Below are 14,400 nucleotides of genomic sequence, written 5' to 3' on the forward strand. Positions count from 1 at the left end.
TTTGATGTGCATTTTCGGATCCGCCGTGTCGAGTTAGGGTAAATAGGGTCTTCCAGCCAAATCCGGCCAGCCGTTTCCGAGAAAAATGCAAAAAACATTAAATTCAGACATTTTGATAGCAAACATAATTTACAAACAAAATACCAAAAAAAGTACAAAAATAAGTATTGAGGACTTTTAGGCGCAATTAATGCACAGTCGGCATATTTCAAAGCCATTTCAAAATATCTTTTTAAAAATTTCATCGGATCAAAATTTGATGTGCATTTTCGAATCCGCCGTGTCGAGTTAGGGTAAATAGGGTCTTCCAGCTAAATCCGGCCAGCCGTTTCCGAGAAAAATGCAAAAAACATAAATTTCAGGAATTTTCATAGCAAACATAATTACAAACAAAATACCAAAAATATACAGAAATATGTATTGCGGACTTTTAGGCGCAATTAATGCACAGTCGGCTTATTTAAAAGCCATTTCAAAATATCTTTTTAAAAACTTCATCGAATCAAAATTTGATGTGCATTTTCGGATCCGCCGTGCCGAGTTAGGGTAAGTAGGGTCTTCCAGCCAAATCCGGCCAGCCGTTTCCGAGAAAAATGCAAAAAACATAAATTTTCATAGCAAACAAAATTTACAAACAAAATACCAAAAAAATACAAAAATATGTATTGCGGACTTTTAGGCGCAATTAATGCACAGTCGGCATATTTAAAAGCCATTTCAAAATAACTTTTTAAAAACTTCATCGGATCAAAATTTGATGGGCATTTTCGGATCCGCCGTGTCGAGTTAGGGTAAATAGGGTCTTCCAGCCAAATCCGGCCAGCCGTTTCCGAGAAAAATGTAAAAAACATTAATTTCGGGAATTTTCATAGCAAACAAAATTTACAAACAAAATACCAAAAAAATACAAAAATATGTATTGCGGACTTTTAGGCGCAATTAATGCACAGTCGGCATATTTAAAAGCCATTTCAAAATATCTTTTTAAAAATTTCATCGGATCAAAATTTTATGTGCATTTTCGAATCCGCCGTGTCGAGTTAGGGTAAATAGGGTCTTCCAGCCAAATCCGGCCAACGGTTTAGGAGTAAAATGAAAAAAACCTTAATTCCAGGAAAAATAGCTAAAAATGAATTACTAAATTCAAGTAGTATATAATAAGATATTTTTGAGCAGCATACTTTAGGGAGCTTTTTAATATATTAAGATATTTGACTAACAATTAAAAGAAAACACAATTTTATTTAATAAAAGCTATTTATTATTAATTTTTTTTATTTATAAAGACAATTTTTAAAGGTTTTTTATGAATGTGGTAGATTTATTTATCCTTTCTAGCGTTTCTGTAAAGAAATAAAAGACATATATTTATCAGTTTTTTAAATATTTCATACAATTCTAAAGCGTTTTTAAAAAATAATAATTTTAAATGAAATATAATTAAGTATGTGTGTGGATTTATTTTAAATAACTTGTAAATTCCTAAAAGTCATTAAGCCATGTACCTAAATATTTATCACATTTCATAAATATTTCAATGTTGATGATCTCAAAATGTATTCTTGTTGTCACTGTCATAATTAAAATGCATTTGTTGACTTTGAGAGTATAATCATTTTAAATATTTTTAACAATAGAATACAAAATGAACATTTGAATATAACATTTTTTTATGATATCATTAACCTTTTCTGCTGTTTAATATACAGGATAAATTAAAACAAAAATACAGCGAAATTATGAAACTAGAGTACAGCTTAACGGCTTACACAATTAAATAAGGTCTGATTTGATTGCACTTGAACATTTTAAAGGGTGTCCTAAAATTTATTAAGTCATTAAGTAAACAGGATTGTTTTATGTATGGAATAGCACATTGGGCAAATGAAAAATATATGTACATATGTATATAATTTCTGAAAATTACTTTTCTTAATATCAAATAATACGAGGTAAATTTTACTGAAATTGTCATGAGAGGTTTAAATTTTCAGCTGGACATTATCCTGCCAGTTTAGGCACAAGTGTATTTCATTCATATTTCAAAATAAAACATAAAATAAATTATGACTTTCAACGGAAACAAGGTTCTAAAAAAACATACCGCATTTCATTAAAAACAATTTAAAGAGTAATTACAATTTCTTAGAACATTAAATGCTCATTTATACAATTTTTGAAATTTTTATGATGTTCAAATTAAAAAATATAAAATATCTTTGCAATGACTTGACAAACAATGAATTAATAATTGAGAATAATAATTCTAGAGTTAATGGATATAAAGGGTCTTTCATTAAGAGCTTCCTAACATCGTGCAACTAACTGTACGGAATGACAAATTTTCATAAATCAGACTGAATTTGACCGATTAAATGGCTTATGTAGGGTCGCTGTGGTTTGTGGCTTATTCGCATAGACCTACAACTTAAGAAAATCCTACAAGAAAAAGTCTAACGGGTAAAATCGCACGATCTCGGGGACCAGTTCGCAACAAATTCACGTGAGATGAACATCCCCTCAAATCGCTCGTGCAAAATGTCAAATGTGACATGAGCTGTATAGCACATAACGCCGTCCTGTTGAAACCACATTTGGTGTCCATATCATCCAAATCAGGCCAAAATAAGTTGTTAATAATCGACCTATAGCGCTCGTCGTTGACGGTGATGGACTGGCCACGTCGTTCTCAAAGAAATATGGACCGATGGCCCAAAACCAACACCAAACAGGGTATTTTTCGGCATGCACTGGACGATCTTGAATATCATGTGGATTAGTATCGTCCCAAATTCCACAATTATGTTTGTTGACGTACCCATTCAAACAGAAATAGGCTAGGGTAACATAGAGACGAGACGTAATTGTCAAAAACCTAATTCTGTTGTCATAAACGTAAGTCTTGCAACAACAAAATACATGTAAGTCAATGTATTTTGTTTTTGTTTCAGACATATGATTTGTTTTATTTTTGTTTGACAAACGGAGTGTCTCGTCTCTATGTATATTTCTCTGTGGAAATAGGCTTCACCGTAAAATGGGCGAAACGCCGGGGCTTTGCATGAACAGAATACCCATTTTATATAAAACTTCGACACATGTAGCTTCAACAATATATTCAATATTATTAAAGTTCGGAAGTGCCTATTGGAAGACCCTTTAAAAAGTCTCTTAAACTCGATGAAACATGAGTTAATTAAAAAAATAAATAAAAGCATAAATAATAATAATTTTCTTTTTTTCTTTTGTTTTCAGTTAAATAACGACTAATTGAATGAATGAATCCTGGTCAGTGAGACAATAAAACTTTAAAATATTTCACAACAATTTGTCAGTCATCATTGTCAATCAGCGGAGTGACAGCGCAGTCAACAGTGGTCGTTTAAAACTCCCTTAACTAAACACTGAAGAAAAATCAACATGTAATTGATTAAACGAATTAAAACCAGCAATAAAAACCAATAATAAATAAATAACTTCTGCACTTTTTATTAAAATAAATAACAAATTGTTGTTGTCTCAAAAGAAACATAACAACAGACAACAGTTAATTAAAACAACAACAACAGTAATGAAATTCATTATACTACTACTACTACTGCTATAAACAAAAGTAATAACAACAACTAATATTCATCATCATCATAATAATTAACCGCAAAACGAAGACGAAGAAGAAGCTAAACAAGAGAGAGTATAAAAATTAAAACAAGGAGTAACACTTTCAAATAATAACAACGAAAAAAGTAAACAAAAATAAAAAAACTCACTCACATTTGTCATTTGTCACTCTAACACTGCAGTAACAAAACAAAACAAACGACGACAACCGAGCAACTACCAGCGACAGAGTCTTCCATTTTGGCTGCCGTTATAATGTTAAATAATTTTTAATAATTACAGCAATTATTAATAATAATTAACAACGACAATAACACCAACAACAACATCTACCTAATGATATTTGTTTAACATACAAGTTGTTCTTGTTTTTTGTATGTTTTGATATTCATTTGCTAAAATTTTTTTTGAACACAAAATTTGCTTTTAGGCAAATTTGTTTGTAAAAAAAAACTATTAAGATTTCTTTAACCAACCATACTGTGATATCAAAAACCAAAAGGTAAGTTAAAGAATTATACATAGTTAAATGTTTTGATAGAATTAAATAAAATTAGCAAACACACAAACAATTAGTTTAAATTGGTAAATAGCCAGGGCTACTGGATTTAAAAATTACACCATTTGGTATAAAATTAAATTTAGTTATTTTAATTATCAATTAAATATTTATTGAAAAGCTATTCATAAATTCGTAATAAAAGTTTAATAACTTTAAGTATAGTACTATACATATGTGTTTTATTATGTTTAAGTTTTGATTTCCCGAAAGCCTTTGAACAAAATATTCCGCTGCATTTTCGCTTTAATCCCGGAAAATTCCTGGAATTGAATTTTATTGAGAGTGTAATAAAAACATATTTTAAAGTGCTATCAGAAAATAGTAAATTTTCTGCAACAATTTTAGATTCAAATGAAAGAATCGATCCACATTGTTTTAAAAAAAATATATATCGAAGTCAATGTTCTTAATTTGTTATTACCTGTATATGGGGATTTCATGTCATGTGAACAAACTTTTAAAATCAATGTCTTCCGATGAAGGTTAGATCTATTGGATAGTAATTCAGACACAAATTTTCAACAAGATCGGTCAAGAACTCTCTGAGGGGGTCAAAATATGACAATTTGTCCAACCATATGTTTTTTCTTATCAATGTAACTTATTACCTATTGTTCTTAGGAAAATATGTCCGAAACTGTTTAGATAGCAATTTCTTCAATCTTTCAAAAAAAAAATATTTAAAAAAAAAAATTTAAATTTTTTCTTTTTTTCAAAAAGAAAGCTTAGATATTTTCCTTGAAGACCTATTTAGTGGAATGCGAGTTCGATATCTAACAAAATATAAATTTTTTTTTAAATATTTTTTTGGAATATTTGTGTCTATCCAATATCTAACCTTGGTGTAAATTTAATCCCGATCGGAAGACATCGATTTTAAAAGTTGGTCCACTTGATATAAAATCCCCCATATTTATAATAACACTTAGTTCAGTACTCTTTTATATTAAGATCAGAAACTCATTTCTTCTTTAAAATTCCTCTTATATTCTCCAATATTCTTATATTGGTAGAATTCTGGACAATTTTTGTAATGTCCTTGTTTCTATAAAATTCAATTGTTATCCTGTCCTAATGACAACTGGATTGTCTGGGCTTGAGTAACGGTTATGCGGTTTGGGATCTTACCACAGGCACTATTAAGCATTTTTCTTTATAATTTTCGCAATTTTTTGTTCCAGTTTTCAAAAGTTTTCGTTACAAATTCACTTCAGCCCTGGATCTTAATATTGTCCAAATTTTTCTTTATATAGCTTGTCAAACCTTTGCTAAATAAGCTTCAATCCTAGATCAATTTAGTTTTAAATTAGCATCAATCCTGGATAAATTGTAGTCCCAAATAAGAATTAATCCTGGATCTTAATATAGTCCGAAAATTAGCTGTAATCGTAGGGATTTATTGCTTCTGGTATTTATAGCTTCAATTTATTTTAGCCTTAAATTTCAATTCCTGGAAGTCCCAAATATGTATGAATTATGGATCTAAATATAGTTCCAAAATTCGCTTCAATCATAGGAATTTATCAGGTCTGTCACACATTTTGTTCGGAATGGTTTCAATTCCGTAGTTTTTATTCCGATCGATTTCGTTTTTGGTTCTTCAGATTCCGTGTAATTTATTAAATCCAAAAATATTTAATAATTTTGAATTTCAGATTGAAAATTGAAGTTTTTGGTACAGAAATTGATTAAAGTTTGAAGAAAAAGAAATAAATACAAACAAATATCAATTCCACTTTGAAAACTGAAAATGGTTTCATTACGAAAGAAATTTTCGTTTTATTTTTTGTGAAGAAGCAAATTACGGTATTAATTCGACTTTCGATCGGAATGGAATTCTGATCGAAAGAAATATTCTGATCGAAAGAAATATTAAAACTAATTTAGGACTGCTTGTCCTAAATTAGTTTTAATATTGGATAATTTTAGTTTGAAATTATCTAAAATTCAGGATCTTAAATTAGCTCTAATTCTGGTTAAAAAAGCGTCAATACTGGATATTAATATATTCCTAAAACTTGCTGTAATCCTACATTTAGCTTCAATATTGGATAATTTTAGTCAGAAATTAGTTTCAGTACTGGATCATTTATAGTCCCAAATAAGCATTAATCCTGTATGTTAATATAGTCCCAAATTAGCTTCTTTCCTGGATTATTATAGCCTCAAATTTTCTTCAATCCTGGATAATTTTAGCCTCAAATTATTTTCATCCCAAATAAGTATGAATCCTGGCTCTAAATATAGTTAAAAAATAAGCTTCATAAGAATTTATATTGCTTGTCAAACTTTTCTTAAATTAGCTTTAATCCTGGATAATTTTATCCTGAAATAATCTTCACTTCTGTATCCTAAATTAGCTTTAATCCTGGATCTTAACATATTCCAAAACTAAGTGGAATACGTGAACTTTATATTGCTTGTCAAACTAGTACCAAAATTAGCATCAATCCTGGATCTTAATACAGTCCCAAATTAGCTTCAATCTAAGAAATTTATATTGCTAAAATAAATAGCTTGTCAAACCAGTGAATATTTTCAATCCTGGATCGTTATATTCTCAAACTAGATTAATTTAATAGACACAGTTTGCCAAATTAGCTCCAATCCTTCTTGGTCTTTATGGTCCAAATTAAATTCGTTTATGGATCATTATATAAGGAGTGAGATCGAAAAATTCTTAACATACATATATGTTTATAAAAAAGAAACCACTAAACTTACAGCTTTAATTTTTTTTTTATTTGATTGAAATTATTATTACAATTTACAAAAAAAATTATTTTTATAGTTTTAATCACTAGTGATGAAATTTTGAACCTTTTTCGGAAACCCTTCCATTAACGTTTTTATAGTGCTTTCTGTCACTTTGCTCGAACATGTAGTCCATCTCCGTTTAAAATCTACCACACTTTTGGACACCTTTTTTGTACTCTTCAATTCTCTTTTAACAAGAGCCCAATATCTCTCCACTGGCCTTAGCTCCGGGCAGTTTGGAGGATTTGCCTCTCTTGGTACAAATACCACATTATTGTTCTTGTACCACTCAAGGGCTTGTTTGCCATAGTGACAGGATGCCAAGTCAGGCCAAAAATAAGTGGACACATTATGAAGTCTTATGAATGGAAGCAGCCTTTTTTGTAAACATTCCTTGATGTAAATTTCGGTATTTATAGAGCCCGTTGTAACAAATGAGTGGCTTCTTTTGCCGCAACTGCATATTGCTTGCCATACCAAGAACTTTCTGGGAAATTTTGTCTGCTTTTGGGTCCTAAACTTTTCTTCAACATTCCCTCGAGCATCAGCAACATAAAATTTTTGACCTGGAAGTTGCGAAAAATCTGCCAGAACATACGTTTCGTCATCCATTATGCAGCAAGAATATTTTTTTATAAAACTTGACTTCAATTTCCGTGCTCTGTTTTTGGCCTCTAAATTTTTAGTAGCGTTCCTGTCAGGAACTTTTTGAGCCTTGTATGTTTTTAAACCTGCATTAGCTTTAACTTTTCGTACCAAATAGTCCGAGCACTGAGCTAACCGGGCTGCTTTCCTACCGGATGTGTTGGGAGCTCTTTTGAAAATGCGTTCTATTTTTTTGGCTTTAGAAACATCATGTGGACCATTCCTTCTACCTGAACCAGGTTTTCTATCAACTGACAAGTTCTCCCGGTACTGTTTAATAACATTGGAAACAGTTTGACGGCAGACCTTTGTATGCTTGGCCAACTTTTTGTAAGACCAAGTTGGGTTTTGTTGAAAATATTTAATAATTTCAGTACGCACTTTTTTCTGGTCACTCATTTTAATCAGATTAACAAAAAAATTAATATAATTGACATTACACATAATAACTGACATGTTTTTCAAAGGTAACTTGATCAAAAAAAAATTCAAATAATACTTGGGTTAAAAAATGTAATGAAAAACGTGTGTTAAGAATTTTTCGATCTCACTCCTTATGTAGTTGTAAATTAGCTTCAATCCTGAATATTTCAATTAATTTAATTTCAATCTTTATGATTCTAAATTAGCTTCAATCGTGGTTTATAAGCAGTTCCATATTAATTTCAATTGGGGTCTTGGTGTATAAATTGTACTCAGTAATATGACAATTTTAGTATTACAATTGGAAACAGTGTTTCTACATTAATTTCAAATTAAAACGAAACAATAATTATCTCATATCAAATGCTAATTTTATGCAAATATGCGTGGGTGTGCTAATCTTATAAATTTTAGTTAGCACAACATATTTTTCACATATCCCATATAACTCGGGCCAACCCTTTTAAAACAAGTTAGAGAGCTATATTCGGCTGTGCCGAATCTTATATACCCTTCACCAAATTATACTTCAAAATACAAATTTTAAATATTTTTAGGCAAACAAAATTTATTTTTTTTTCCAAATTTTTTTTTTTGGAAAAAAAAAATATTTTGAATTATTTTAAATTTAAATTTTTTTAAATATTTTTTTTTGGTAAAAAAAATTCGGGTTTAAAAATATTTTTTCCAATTTTTACGCATTGTAGGTCCAACTTACTATGGTCTTTATACGTCGTTGCAAAGGTCTTTGAAATATCTATCATTAGATATCCATATTGTCTATATTAATGACTTAGTAATTCAGATATAGATCAAAAATAGGTCAGAAATCGAGGTTGTCCTGGTTTTTTCGTCATATCTCAGCCATTTGTGGACCGATTTTGCTGATTTTAAATAGGAAATTTCTCGAAAGCATGTCTGACAGAATTATTGGAGATTTGGATCCCGAAGATATCTTGGGTTTTCAGAAAATTGATTTCAACAGACAGACGGACAGACAGACGGACATGGCTTAATCGACTCCGTTATCTATAAGGATCCAGAATATATATACTTTATAGGGCAGGAAAATTATATTGTGGAAATTACAAACGGAATGACAAACTTATATATACCCTTCTCACGAAGGTGAAGGGTATAAAAAACAGATCATTTCGTTTATTAAAGGTGTTCGCATATGTCAAGTTTACTTAAACGTTACAATTATCTTTATCAATTTTGTTCTTAACTTCGTTTATTTGATTTACTAGTTTAAATGTGGCAATTGTCAAAGCGAAAAAACTGAAACAATCAGGAATGTAATGGCATTTAAAACAAATTTAGCTGTTAAATACACGCAAACAATTAAAATTGAATTTATAAATACATGTTTCATATACAATATAAATTGTCAACACCCCTTTTGTAGTCAGACATCAGGTTAACTGATTGGACAGTTAGATTAGTTAGGTTAGTTTGTTGGTGAGTTAGTTAGACAATCATATTAAGTGATAAATACAGTTTACTGTTACAATATTGATTTTTTTTTTGACGTATGTAGAATATTGATTTCCTGGACATGCACATATGACCAACAAAATTATAAGTAGCGAGTAGTTTTTTTTTGTTATTTTTTTTTTAATAAAAAGTCAGTTGGTGTTTGATGGCTGTCAAGGGTTAGTTTAGATACGTGTACTTGTTGTTTAGTTAAAGTCGTTTAAATGAAAAGTGATTTTCTATGTAAATCGTATGTTTACTAAGTAATTTTATGTGATTTAAAGAGCTTAGTGTAAAAGCATGTTAAAATACAAAATCATAATATTATTCAATATAATGATTCATGTAGAAAAAAATGTAAAACAAATAGTGCAAATGAAATTCATTTAGCAATTCTCTTTTATGTATGTAAGTAAATCATTAATTATTTTGTGCGGTATCGATTAATTTCAAATTACAATAATAAAAAGTTCATTGGCCAAACTTATTAGTTTGCTTAGAATATTTCTATTCATATCATTAACTATTAAATCACGTTGCTGACAAACATGGCTGCAAAAAAAATACACTTTAATCTAATTTTTATTCAATCAATTTTAATCTAATTTTTATGTTGCGAATTCATTCATTCTAAAACAAAAAAAAAATAAAAAATAAAATAAAAAAAAATATTTACAGTTTGAATATCAAATAACTATAACACCATTGATCTTAGAGATCGTAGTGATCGTAAATATTTTTACAATTCTTCGATTTGACACATAAAAGAAACATTGCCAGCCATTTAAATTAGCTGTCAGCGTACATTTTTATTTTATTTTTTTGTTAAAGTCACATGTATTTAATACTGAATTTTGAATTCATCTAATTGTAATTTAGTTTTCTAGCTTTAATAGTTCATGTTTCTTTTTTGTTAAGCCATTTGATCTTGCTGGTATGAATAAATATGAGCAACACGCCTCTAAGCAACAATTTCTCATAAAATTGTACAAGTACAGAGGAAAAAAATAATGTTAGTTGGTTTAAAAAAAAAAACAATTACTTATCAATTTGGTATTGGAATTGAAATTGAAATTGGTACGAGTATTAAATGGCATGTGTTGTAAATGTTGCGGTTTTATTTTTATAATACTCCTAACAACAAAAAAAATTAAACAGAAAAAAAAATAGCAACCACAAAAAAGGTGACAGTTTTAACATTGTATAACATAGCAAAAGAATTTTTTTATTCAGATTTACATTTATTGTAGATAAATTGACAGTTTCGATAAAGAATTAGGCAGGTATTAGGAAACACGTATCTACCCGTATAATGCTTTAGATTTTATATGTTTTTTTTAAAACTATTTTATATAGTAATGCAGCAATATTTATATGTGTTTTGAGAATAGAAAGGTGATAAATAGTTTGTTGTTTTTATCATCAAGATTATAAGTAAAGAATCTATTAAGGCGCAGTCTCCTTAAACATTGTTACTTGAGGTCAGCTTTGAAAGGCGTTATTACTTGTGAACTGTAAGATTTTTCTTACTGCTAAAGCACTGTTAACGTTGCCACGTGTTAAATTACTAAACACGGCGACATGAGTGACATATAACATTGTCAAGTCATGTCAGGGCAATATCGACTACAATTCAAGAAATTTGTGGCATCTTTTGAAACACTGCACAGTGAGGCAGAATCAAAATATGTTGGAAATAAATTGCCATTTCCAAATAACAAAACATGCCATCACAATGTTGAGCACAGCTCAAGTAAATTGTGGAATCTTTTGAAACACTGCACAGTAAGGCATTCTTAACCTTCGCTTTACCAATACCCACCCGGGTGACCTTTTCGGTTTTATTTCTTTAATAACTTTTTTAATTTTCTTTCGATTTAAATGAAATTTAGACTCACTGAACAAATTTTAGAGTTCTGCAGAATTTAATAAAAACATGATAAAAATTTTAATTTTTTATAAGGTTTTTTGGGATTTTTTAAAATTTTCTTCAAGGTTTACCAATACCCACCCAGGTGGTACAAGATACATTTTGAACTCGATTCGTTTTTTAAAATTTGTATTTATTTCAATTATATATTACTTTATTCCATAAAAGCTCTATTTTACATATTTTTTTATTACATTTAATTATTATAAGTTATTATAATATAATTATGATGATGAAGCATGATGGCAGATGTCACATTTAGTGTAACAGACGCTATGTTCTGCACAAATGGGCTTCTTGCATTTAACACAAATTTGTCGTGTGTTTCTCTTTTTTTTATATGAGCAACAAATATGACATTTGCCTTTTATTTTAATATGCCCAGTTGCATCCCTTTCTGTAGTTTCATCGGCCTCGAAATCAGCATCCTGATCCGTAGCGGTAAGTGGTTCACCTGAAAAGTATATCTTTAGCATATTTGCTCTTAGTTTTTTTTAAGTTTTTACCTAATATGAACTCCATAGCTGACCTAATGGGAAATCTTCCAGTAATTTGAGGTATTTTTGACCTGGTCAATATTAACGGACGACATAGGTCTTCGCCAAGTCTCTCAATAAAATGCTTTCGCTGCGATTGCCTGACAGATGTTCCTCCAATGTTCTCCTTGTATATTATAAATGAGGCAAGAGCAGCTGTATCCAAAATATTAAAGAACAGTGCCAATGGCCACCGAAATGTTGATCGTTTTGTGGAATACTGTGATAACATCTTATCCATCGTGTCCACACCACCCTTAGTTTCGTTATAATATAAAATTATCTCTGGTTTATTTTGTGGACCAGATGTAATTTTATTTTTGTGCATTGTTGACAATAGCACAACTGATTTGTTTTTGGCAGGAACATAGGACACTAACGTTACACCTTCAGAAAAACCAAACAAACTAGATGCAACTTCGCGGCTTCGGGACGGTTTAAACTCTTCAGGAACATATCTTTTGTTTTTTTTTTATTGTGCCTACGACGGATAACTTCCAAGTGGCCAGCTCTTTAGCTAATGAAAGTGTTGTAAAAAAATTGTCCATGGTGACATTTCTTCCAGAATTTTTGTACATGCCCACCAACTCTTTTACTATACGCTCTCCTTGATTCACATCTCTTGCATTGTCTATTTTCCCAGTATATATTTGGCCTTGAAGTGGATAAAAAGTTTTGGAATCACATGCCCACCAGATTTTTATTCCATATTTAGCTGGCTTGGATGGCATATATTGCGTAAAACGTGTTCGGCCCCGAAAACCAAAAAGTTGCTCGTCTACGGTTATAGACTCGTATGGTCGATAATGAGCTCTTAAGTTAGAATTCACCATCTCGAAGACATCTCTTATAGGTGCAGCTTTGTCTTTTTCCTGTCGGGCAACTCTTGTGGCGTGCCAGTCAAAGCGAAGGAATCGTAAAATTTCAGCGAACCTGTTTCGCGACATGGTTGCACGATATATAGGATATGCATTTTGTCTCCACAGCTCTGTGAGAGTCTCTTTAGAAGAATTATGGGCACCCATTATAAGCAAAATTCCAAAAAATCCTAATAACTCCTCATCTGTAATTAGTTTCCAAGTTTTTTGAAAATTTGTGTTTTCTGAATTCCATTTCCTGTATACAGCTTCGGCCTTTTTGTTTGTAAATCGTAGAATTAAATCTTTGACAGCATCGCTCATAATGGAATTGAATATATCAACAATAGACATATTCTTTGTGATTGGATTAGGACCCATGTAGAGTTTTTCGCGAATAATGTTAACCGCTCCCCGTCGATTTATATTTGGTGCCTTCTTGTACCATTTCACATTGTCTTTAGTGTTATAATACAAATCGGCCTCACTAGATGTTGTTGGCATATCGTCGCTCGATTCATCATTATCCTCACTCGATTCATCATAATCACTTTCTTCGTTTACCTCAATTTCGAATTGATCTTGTTCAGCATCAGAATCTTCAGCATCACCTATAGGCATGTAATATTCGCACTCATTTCCAGCTCCATTGACATTATCATTTCCATCCAAATCTGATTCAGCTTCAATCAGCCGAAGGAAATATGCTTCTCTATCTTCATGGGATAGCCTTTGACAATATACATATGTATGTAAGAATTTTTTAATAGTTTTATTACTTTGAAAATAAATATTCCTACATATATAAATACTGACCTTGAAATTGCTGCGGCAGAAAGATATTGCAAATTATTTTCTCCGCTCATATCAAAAATATTGTAAATCACTTGTCAAGGCTCTTGCACAACAAATAAATTGTGAATAATAAATCCAAATTGTTAACCAAATGTACTTATTGGAATTACCGTTAGAAATTTTTAAATACATAAAAGGCAAAGATGCCATATTACAAGATAATTTGCATTAGTTGCCAACTATACTTAAAGTTTTTTACACTATGGGACAGACGTTACCATATATTATAACACATACCAGAAAAGAATAGCATATCAAGTAGTAGGATTTATATACTGTAAAACTCGGTTGTAACGAATATTGTTTGTTTTAACTGAATTACTTCAACTGAAGTATTTTAGACACATATTTACAGGTGGTAATAAAAGCGCATATATGTACATACATATTAGGAACGCTTATTAGGAACCTTTCTTACAACGAACTGTTTTTGATGGTCTCACAGAGTTCATTATGAGTTTTATTGCACTTTGAAATAATTAGTTTATAATTTAAAAACAAAAATGTATAAATATGTATGACAAAAACTTGTTCGTCTCATATAAACATATGTATAGAAGTGCAGTACCACCCGGGTGGGTATTGGTAAACCATGTACATAAAAACCTTTGGTAAAGCGAAGGTTAAACATGTTGGAAATAATTCGGTAATTTCTAACTGGCTGATCCAATTGACATGAAATTTCACATAGGTGTAGCAGAGGAGTAATCGAGTTTAAGTTTCGATGACAATGTGGGG

The 14,400-nt window shown here is 30.5% G+C and overlaps 1 protein-coding gene across 1 annotated transcript in view; it reads left to right on the forward strand.

Moving 5' to 3' along the window:
• The window catches only part of LOC135959310 (uncharacterized), a 136,793-nt gene that overhangs the window by 82,409 nt on the left and 39,984 nt on the right, over positions 1-14,400 (forward strand). Inside the window, exon 4 of the mRNA XM_065510456.1 lies at positions 3,256-4,123. The gene's annotated coding sequence lies outside the window, so the exon portion shown is untranslated. The remainder of the gene's footprint in view (positions 1-3,255; positions 4,124-14,400) is intronic.

This window comes from Calliphora vicina, chromosome 4 (assembly GCF_958450345.1).
Source record: "Calliphora vicina chromosome 4, idCalVici1.1, whole genome shotgun sequence".
Lineage (NCBI taxonomy): Eukaryota > Metazoa > Arthropoda > Insecta > Diptera > Calliphoridae > Calliphora > Calliphora vicina.